The 9,539-nt window shown below is 50.1% G+C and overlaps 1 long non-coding RNA gene across 1 annotated transcript; it reads right to left on the bottom strand.

Moving 5' to 3' along the window:
- Positions 1-4,047: 4,047 nt before the first annotated feature.
- LOC136370957 (uncharacterized) lies at positions 4,048-8,288 on the bottom strand. Its single transcript, XR_010745257.1, has 3 exons — positions 8,088-8,288; positions 7,861-7,965; positions 4,048-4,962 (listed from the first exon to the last, which is right to left on the bottom strand). It is a non-coding gene; the product is annotated as an uncharacterized lncRNA (long non-coding RNA).
- Between the last annotated feature and the right edge of the window lie 1,251 nt (positions 8,289-9,539).

Below are 9,539 nucleotides of genomic sequence, written 5' to 3' on the forward strand. Positions count from 1 at the left end.
GTAAGAGAGCGTGGTCCTTGTTACAATACATTACATCTTATTTTGTGATGAGTATTCTGATTTACAGTGACCAACCAACACAAGACACAAAATCCTATAGAATCTCCATACAGCCTATAAGAACTACTATATTACCATACTGTGTTGTATTTTAAACTCTAAAAACTATTCTTTAGACTTTTCTGTTTTGCTACATTGACCTTTGGATCCCTCAGCCAGCAGAAAGGGATTGTTCAATCAAAAGGGATTCTCCTTCAGCCAGCTAGACCATTGTTTTCAGGTTATATAGTAACTAAAACTCAGTATCCTACAACTCAAAGTCAGCTTTCATTTCTATTTCGATTATAGGTTTCATATTTTTGGAATCTTTTGCTAAGCAATCATATTTATAAGGTTTCCCTGATTCATCTTCCCCAACACACTGGGACATGGGGAGCAGAGCAATGCACAGCTCGTCCATCTGCCCATGGCTGTGTCCTCAGCATTCCTGTGCCAGCCCCCACCCTGCCACTGCCCCATCCTGCAGCCACCCCAGAGCAATGCTGGCCCCTCGTTTAGGGATGGCCTTGTGATCACCATGGGCTGGTGGAAGAGGAGAGGACCTCAGAGCCCCAGAGCCAGCCTTGGACCAGCTGTCCTCAGCAGGGCTCTGCTCTAAGCCTGTGGGAAAAGTCCCCCAGCCCCATCTGGATCAGGCTCTACCCAGAGCAATTCATGCCCATCCTTTGCCATGTCTGGGAAATGCTCCTTTTGTCCTGTCTTTTCTCCCTCTCCCCACTTCTATTCTTTCACCCAGAAAGCTTCAAGCGTGAAGCACTTTAAAATTCAAGGGAATTCAATACAATGCAGGAGGTTTTATATGTTTTTTTGTCTGATCCTCCTCCTCCCTCATCTCCAGTATATTTCATTCAGCGTCTCCAGGCCCTTTGCTGGGGCAGATAAAAGCTGAGTAAAGCCCTTTTGCAGTTCTGGGCATCCTGGTGGTTCAAGAAAATGCCATGGAGCAGAGGAGGAAAAGGCAGCTGTTCCAGACTGTGGGCTCTTCATAGCCCCCAAACCAGGCTGGAAAACCCTGGATGTACTGCAGGGAAGGAGTTCCTTCCCTTTAGCATCAGGCAGCACCATGTCCGCTCCCTGCAGCTCAGATCACCCATCTCCTGGATTTCCTTGACCTCCTCCCTGTCTCAGCGCATCAGTTCACACCCAGCCAGGTCTGGAGGGATGGTTTGATCATTCAGCATCCCCCCCGTGGGTGCCCAACCCTTGGCCCACCCCAGCACCTCAGTGTGACCCCTTCCTGCCCTGGCCCGGGAGCTGCTGGCTGCACTGAGGTGCTCTCGTGTCAGCTCCCACTTACTGCTGTGAGTGATTCCTTTCAGCACCACCAGGCACTGAATCACTGGTCTGTGATCCTGTAAAATTAACATGGCCTGCTATAAATAACCTCTCCCTAATGGCCTGTCAGTCCAGGCCTCTTGGACAGGCTCAGCTCATGTGAGCAAAGGCTTTAACGACTGTAATTGAAATTAGATGAAACCCATCAAGGTTGGGCTTCCTCTGACCCGTGCTAGGACAAAACCTGTCATGCAGCAGGGAAGAATTCCCCCTCCAGGAGATGCCAGACCCATCTGTGTCCAGGAATACGCTCTGGAAGTGCAGCCAGTGGCTCGTAGTACACAAGGAGCACTCAGGGTTTCCCCCTTTTATTCAGTCCCAGGGTGGCTGCAGCAGAGGGGGATGTGGCAGAGGAGTCAGTGGGTCTGGGATGCTCTGATGTCCAGGGACGTGCAGTGGGATGCTCAGGACCAAACTTTTAGCCCCAACAGCTGGATATTGATGAGGAAACACGAGTTATTGTTGCTGATGATGAAACAGAAGCTTCATTTTGCATTTGGGCCCAGCAAGCCGAGCAGCAGCACCTCCCACAAGGCGTTTGCCCTCTTCCAGATTCCAAAGGACTTTCAGCTGCTGCCACTCCAGGATCAGGGCTCAGATGGGATTCCCCTGGCACACATCTCAGTGTTTTGTTGTCTGGTTTCTTCTCCTCCCATACAGACCCCAAAGGCCCCCAGGCTCCTTGAGGCTGCAAATCCCACACACCCACCCCCAGCCCTCACTGTACCCCCGGGAATGGGATAACAAATCCCCTGAGCACCTCGTGTGCTGCTTGCACACAACAAAACACCTCCTCTCCGGGGACAAAGGGGTGGCACGGGGCAAATCAGGAGATGCCAAAGTGTCCCTGAAGTGCTGCTTTGCTGCACCACCAGCGAGCCTTGGGATGCACAAGGATGTTGGTAACGAGGTGGCTGGGAAGGGAGGATTGCTGTGGGCCTTGGGTTTGTTCCTAAAGGCCAGGGAAAAGAGGACAAGACAAGAAAATTGACTCTTTTTTTTTTGTCTTAATAGGCCCCAGGAATTTACAGGCACGCAGAGACACTCAGAGAGATGCTTGGCTTTCATTACCCAGGGAGAGAGGCTGAAGGCTCGGCAGGGAGGTGAACGGGGAGATTGGAATCATTGCTGCAGGAGTTCTGCAGCAAAAAGGCCTGGAAAACATTCCCTAACTGTCCCCTCCAGGCACCTGTTGTGTTCTTGGGGAAACCGAGGCATGGGAAGTTTGGGCTTCCAGTCCTCCAGCCCAAAAGCACAGGGAGAGGGGAGGTTTTGGGGAAGCAGAGCTTGGCAGTCTGGCCCCAGATATTTAAGATGAGATCCAAGTTCATGTGGCTGCAGGTGAAATAAAGGCTTGGTTTGGAGTGTGGTTCCAGAAAAACAAGCAAAAATATCTTCTGGGAGGGGTTGGGCAAGCAAACAGCATCCAAAGAGTCATTTCATCCAGGCAGGGAGGGACAGGGATGAGCTGGAGAAGGATCAACTCAGCCCCCAGCCTCGATCCAGGCATTTGCTGCTCTTCCCCACATTCCCCTTCACTTTAATCCTTGCTTATAAATCTTTCCAGCCCGTGGGAATGAAATTCAGACTTTTGTGTATTTACTAATTGAGGAGATAAATGGCTCAGGGTGGGTTTTTTCCTATTAAACTTTTTTTTGCCAAGCAATTTGCTCCGTATGATAAAGATTTTTGCTCCACTTGGGCAGTTTTATCTGGTTTTAAACTTGCTATTAATATTTTTCACAGAAAAAGATTAGATGGTAAAGAGAGGGCAAGTGCTTCCAAAAGTCACAAAGAAACACAAACCCTCAAAACAGAAAAAATAGAAGTAGCTTAGAACTATCAGGGTGAACTGTCTGGTTGGTCTGCAGCAAAGCATCATTTGAATTTAGCAGTTGCAGAAGAATTTGAAAGGGATTGGTTTTACATTCGCCACCAGAGACAATGTTTTTATTTCCAAATTGCCAGCAAACCCAAAAAATTTCATTTTCTTCTCTGCCTATTTGTAAGGGAATATTCACTGGGGTATTTGATAGCTGTAATTTACTTTCCAAGCTGTGTAATTAGCCACCTCAATCAAACAGCATCATTTCTATCTCTGCTCGAAGAATAAACTATTCCAGTGCACAACAAATGCCTTTGCCTCGATTTGAGCAAAGCCCAGGGACAGGCTGGAATTTTGCAGCCAACTTTTGCTTTCCGAGATGCTCATGCTCATCACGGGCTCTGAAAGGTTCCTGGGAGAAAAGAGAGGGAAAAGTGGGGCTGGATATTGACTCGGAGCTCTTGCTCATCGCCCTGTAACACAACCAGCTCGGGGAGGTGCAGGAAGGGTGTGGACACACGCTGGGGATTCTTCATTCCCTAGACTGCAGATGTTGGGATTCAGGAGTGGGAGATGGGGAAGGAGAGTCAGGGTGACCCAAAGGTTTCCCTTTTTACACCAAAAAGTACTGCAGAACCATTTTCTCCCTGTTTTTCAGTGGATAGTGACCCTTCTTTCCCACAAAGACACATTTCCCATGAAGGTGAGGACCTGAAAATCTCCAGCGTCCCATTTCCCCCTCTTTGATGGGCTCGGGGCTGTGTTTTATGTGGGTGTAAAGCCCTGCTGGGCCTCATTTCTGACTCTGGTCTGGGATTTCAGGCTGTGGCTGGGCAGGTCCGGGCGGTGTCACCTGAACCATTATTTATTTACCAGCAGAGCTGATCTGGAGCCGGTCCCAGGAGACTCCTGGGCACTGAGAGCTGGAGTTACAACCTCCCCCTAAAAACAGACAGAGGAAAAGGAGGGAAATTGCCTTGTAAAAACCACAAGGACTTTTGGCTTCCTTCGCTGGAGCTCTTAAATTCAAGGCTGGCTCTGGAGCCTGCGCAGTCCCGGCCTGCTCCTGGCAGACTTGAGAGACAGAACTTTTCTTCCCTCTTCTCCTTAGCATAACAATCCCTTGTTAACATAATAAGATTAATTCTAGTGCTGCAATCAAGAAGCCACACTTTCACCAAGCCCTAAATAATATCGTTCCCTTGCCACGTTTATAAAGTAGCAGGTTTTTTTTTCTTTCTTTCTTTTCTTTTTTCTTTTTTTTTTTTTTCCTTTTTTTTTTCTTTTTCCCTTTGCATTGGAAAAAAATGGAAATCTTGTAATCTTGAGATAAATATAACGGTGTGGAAGCTTCCTATTCTCCTACAATCTGATTGCAGTGGCAGCAAAAGGACATGGGCCTAATTAAAGTGCCAATCAAGCAAAAATGGGATTCATTGTTTTTATACAAATGCTCCCTTTAACCCTTTGCAGCTCGTTCATAATTTTCTAATGCACTGGTTTTTATCTCCTCAGCAAAAAAATGTCCAAGCCAGGTTCCAGAGCGAGTCTGGGGGATGAAAAATCGCCAAAAATTATATTAAAAAGCATAACTGGTGATGAGGACAGTGTCCAGCAGCCTCAGCACATCCCTCCCATCACATTTTCCTGCTGCCAGCTCCTCTCCTGCAGCCACGGGAGGAGCTGCGGAGCTCTCGCCTCCCCTCCGCCGTCCCTGCCAGGCTGGGAAAGTTCCGTGGGACCTGGAAAACGTCAGGATCAGATGGTCATTCTTAGAAAGCACTACTGCAGTCCAGTGTTTATCATGTTCAGACATGCAAACAACACCCTAACCCCGAGTTTTAGTCGTTTTCCAGTGGATTGGCACAATCTGCCCAGATCTGAATATCACTGACCACCTCAGGGCAGGAGCTGGAGGGTGAAATCTGGCCCCAATTCTCCTGTAACACCAGCAAGACACTGAGACAACCCCAAAACACATCTGGGCACATCTGGGCAGTGAAACAGGAGCTGGGACTTTCGAAGGCTGGCTGGTGCTCCCTGTGTCTGTTCACAGCCAGGAGTCCTCGCATGGTGGCAATTCCCTCTTGATGCCAGGAAAGCTGGCATCAAGAGGGAATTGTGGAGCTTCACCCCGGGGTTCAGGAGCCATGCCTCTTCACCAGCAACTTCTCAGCAGTGCCCCATAAATCCCAAATTCCAGCAGCAGGCTGAGCACACCCAGCCCATCCATGCCCAGCATTCCAGCAGGTCCAGCTCGGCTGCTTTAACCTTGTGTGGCAGCGGCCGCTGACAGCGGACAGGGGAAGCAGCAGAATGCAAAGCACAGCATTAAAATAACTTTGCATTAAAAGAGCTGCATGAAAGGCAGCCAAAAAGCCTCCAGGGAACGGCCTGGGGACTGATGTGGGTAAACTTAGGAAGGGCCTAACAAGACCCATGTCAGCGATGGGGTTTGGCCACCTCTGTGCCTTTGATCCATCCCCAGCACTGGCTGGGATGGCCCCAGGGTGTCAGTGGAGCAGGGTGGGTGTGGGACACATGGCAGGGCAGGAATTCATAGACTGTGGAATATCCTGAGCCAAAGGGATCCACCAGGATCATCCAGTCCAACCCCTCGCCCTGCACAGACACCCAACAATCCCACCCTGGGCAGCCCTGCAGCACTGTCCAAAGGCTCCTGGAGCTCTGGCAGCCTCAGGGCCGTGCCCATTCCCTGGGGAGCCTGGGCAGTGCCAGCACCCTCTGGGGGAAGAACCTTTCCCTGATCTCCATCCTGAGCCTGCCCTGGCCCAGCCCCAGCCGTGCCCTGGGCGCTGTCCCTGTCCCAGGGCAGAGATGGAGCTGCCCCTGGGGAGGAGCTGCAGCCCCCAGAGCTCTGCCCTCATCTCCTCTGCTCCAGCTGAACCATCCCAGTGCCCTCAGCTGCTCCTCCTGTGGCTCCCCCAGATCCTTCCCCATCTCCATGTCCTCCTTTGGACACTCTCCAACAGTTTTAGGTCAATTCAGTTTGTGGTGCCTGAAGTGCCCCCAGCACTGGAGTGAGGCCAGCCCAGCCCAGAGCAGAGCAGGACAATCCCTCCCTGGCCCAGCCAGGCCTGATGTCCCCAGGGCACGGTGGCCTTGGGGCTCCAGGGCACTGATGTCTCATGTCCAACCTGCCCTCACCAGAGCTCCCAGGGCCCTTCCCGTGGTGTTGCTCTCCAGCCCCTCATTCCCCAGTCTGTCCCTACACCCAGGTTTGCTCCAGGGATATTTGACAAGGTCCTGTGTGTTCACTGATGCTGCTGCAGCCTCCAGGGCATCGCCTGCAGCACTGATGCAGCAGGAGAGGTCCCAATTCCACCCCTGCTCCTCACACCCAGCTCCAGCCTTCCCAGCTGCCTGTCCCCCTGGCTGCCCTCACACAGAGGAGGTGCCAGGCTGAGATAGAAAGTTCTCCCCACCTGAACCCAAAACGTCATCAGAGCTCTTTTCTTTTTTGTTTTTAACCCTGAAAGCTTCTCCCTCCCCTGCCCGTGGCTGTTCCCAGGCCCTGCCCATCGCTGCCCATATTGCTCCAGCCCCGCTGCACAAGAGCTTTATCGAGTGCCACAGGCTGAGGGGCTTTGGCAGCTCTCCACACAGCCGGCAGGAACAGGAGACAAGGAGAGAAAAGAGCCCAGGCTCTCCCCACTGATCTGCTTCCCTGGCCTTCCCGGGGTTGTTTTCAAAGAGGATCCGGTGGGAGGTGTGGAAAGGGACTGGCATTTTTTGGCTGGGGTTGCTCTGGGAATCGGGGCAGCATCAGAGCAGGAACACTCGAATTCCTCTCATGTCCTGGCCAGAGGGGCAGGCAGAGCTGGGGGATTTGGGGAGGCAGCTGCCTTCACTCTTGCAGGGAAAAGCAGTGGCAGCTCTGTCTACCTGGGGCCCAGTGAAAAGGTTTTCTTTTTCCTCCCTGTGTTCTGCCCTCTCCAAGGTCATCCCAGGAAGGTGATGACCTTTTGGGACATCAGCCTCCTGCCCCCATGTCCCTGGCTTGCTGGTAGGAAAAACACAGCCCCAGATATCCCCCCAAAAAACCTCAACCTGGCTTCGCTGCATCCTGCAATCCCCAAGGACATCCTTGGCATCCCCACGACCTCTCAGCCCCAAAACTGCAGCAAGGTCCTGCAGCATGGGACAAGGGCTGTGCCTCACTCCTGTTGTTTGGAGGGACAGCTGCTCCTCCTCATTTGCTTTATCCAATTTTTTTGTTTTCTAATTTGGAGTTAGTCCACACTTGGAAGCATTTGTGTTGCAAACAGGAGACAAAGGGGAGCAGTGCTCTGCAGAAAGGAAACTGAGGCACAAGGGATGAGTTTCCTTAAACCACGTGGGAAGCTCTGAAGCAGGAGCAGGGAAAACCTCCAAGTCCCAGCTCCATGTTTTTCCAGCAGGACTGTTCCCAGCTCTCACTTGTCATGTGTATTTTTAAATGACAAGGAAAAGATTTTCTAAGCCAGGGAAACGTGATTATTTTCCCCTCTCTCTCTCTTCCAGGTGCTTGGCTTAGCGTTGTAATACCACAAGAATGAAATCCATCTGAGTTGCTGTTGTCCTGCTACTTAAAACCCCATTTTCTGTCAATATTGCTTCATTTTGATCAAGCTGCTTACATGTTTTATATTATTCTGGGGTTTTTTTTTTCCCTCCATTTTGCTGCAGCATTTCAGAACATTTTGTTTCTCACACTTCCCAGTAAATACTTCTCAGTAAATAGCCTGGAAGTAAGAGAGGCAAAGGCATGAGAAAGTCTGAGCTTTCATTGTTGTGGAGTTTCATATCTATTACACTTGTCAGTGTGGAATACAGAAGAAGGGGGGAGGAGGGAAGAGGAATTTACCTGTTTTATCCCCACTGGCGTTCAGAAGGAAGGGAGAGGTTGAGCATCTGCTCTTTCCAGCTTCTGGAATTGCTCTTTGCCTTTAGATACTGCACAGGGCAGGTGTGTGACCCCGGAGCCCACGGGGAGAAGTGGCCACAGCCCCCCACAGCCCGGTCTGGGGGCAGTGGCTGCAAAGGGACCCCACGTGGGTTTCCAGCCCCAAACAGCCCCAGGTCCCAGCACCAGCTTAATATTCCTCCCCAAAGGCTGCTCCCCCCAGCTCCCTGATTTTCTCAGCCTTTTAATTGGAATGATTCATTTCCTTCCACAACACAGAGCAGATTTAAATGAGATATCCGAGAGGAGAAGCTAATAATCAGTTTGCACTCGATTTGCTCTCCTCAATCAGGTGGAGGGGAGCTGATCTTGCAGGACACTGCTCAGGCTGCAGCAAGCCAAAATTATGTCAGAAAGCTGATTTTTTTTTACATGCCTGGTCCTCTAAATCAAATTTGACTACCAATGTAGTCGAAACCACAGAGGTAATCAGTTAATAAAACTTCGCACTTACCTGCTACTTCCACTCAAGGATTTAAAGCCCTTTGCAAAGGTCAGTATTGCAATGATGAGAATTTTCCAGCTGAAATGTTTTCACTGGGAAGGAGAAAGAAGAAGGAAAATAAAAAGAAGAGAAAAATATTCATGATTCCTGGAAGTTAAAAATTCTGCTGTTTCGGATGCAAGCGAGGAATAATATTTTTTGTGAAAGGAAAAGGAGAAATTGCCATGCAAATGTTAATGGTGTTTTGAAGCTTCACAGGAAAGCCTGACTTGTGTAGCAGCCTTAATATACATTAGTACCCCTCGTCTGCAAGCAAACAACATTTTGCAGAATAAACTGAAACACAACAGGGAGAGCCTGGGAATTATTTAGAAATCTAATTCCCACTGAAATCAGGCACTGAGCAATTTATTCCACGCACATTTAAATCAGTGCTGCTGCCAGGAAAAAATACACCAAAAAATGCACCACCTGTAACTTGCCAGGCACGGGGACGCCTCTGCGGTTGTGACCACTGCCAGAATCCCTGCCAGGGCTGGAGGTGATGTCCTGGTGGAAAATGAATTCCAGGAGTACCACTGTCCCTTGGAGTGGAAAAATGCAGGGATAGGACAGCTCCCAGCAGCCAGCCCCTCTTCTTCTGCACCTCTTTCTCCCAGAGACATGAGTGGGCAGAGATGGGCAAAGCAGCACATGTGGACAAACAAATAAGCTTGATTTCCTCAGGGATGCAGGCTAATATTAATAATAAAACTCTTTATTTGCAGGGTGACTCCCCCTGCGCTGAGAGCAGAGCCTGCGTGCAGTGCTTGCGTTTCAATCAATAAAACTCAGCTCAGCACTGCTCCTAAGTCAGGTTTAACCACCTGGCACCAGTTTAGCTTGTTAGCACAAGTGGATTTTGGAAA

Source organism: Sylvia atricapilla, chromosome 23, assembly GCF_009819655.1.
Source record: "Sylvia atricapilla isolate bSylAtr1 chromosome 23, bSylAtr1.pri, whole genome shotgun sequence".
Classification (NCBI taxonomy): domain Eukaryota; kingdom Metazoa; phylum Chordata; class Aves; order Passeriformes; family Sylviidae; genus Sylvia; species Sylvia atricapilla.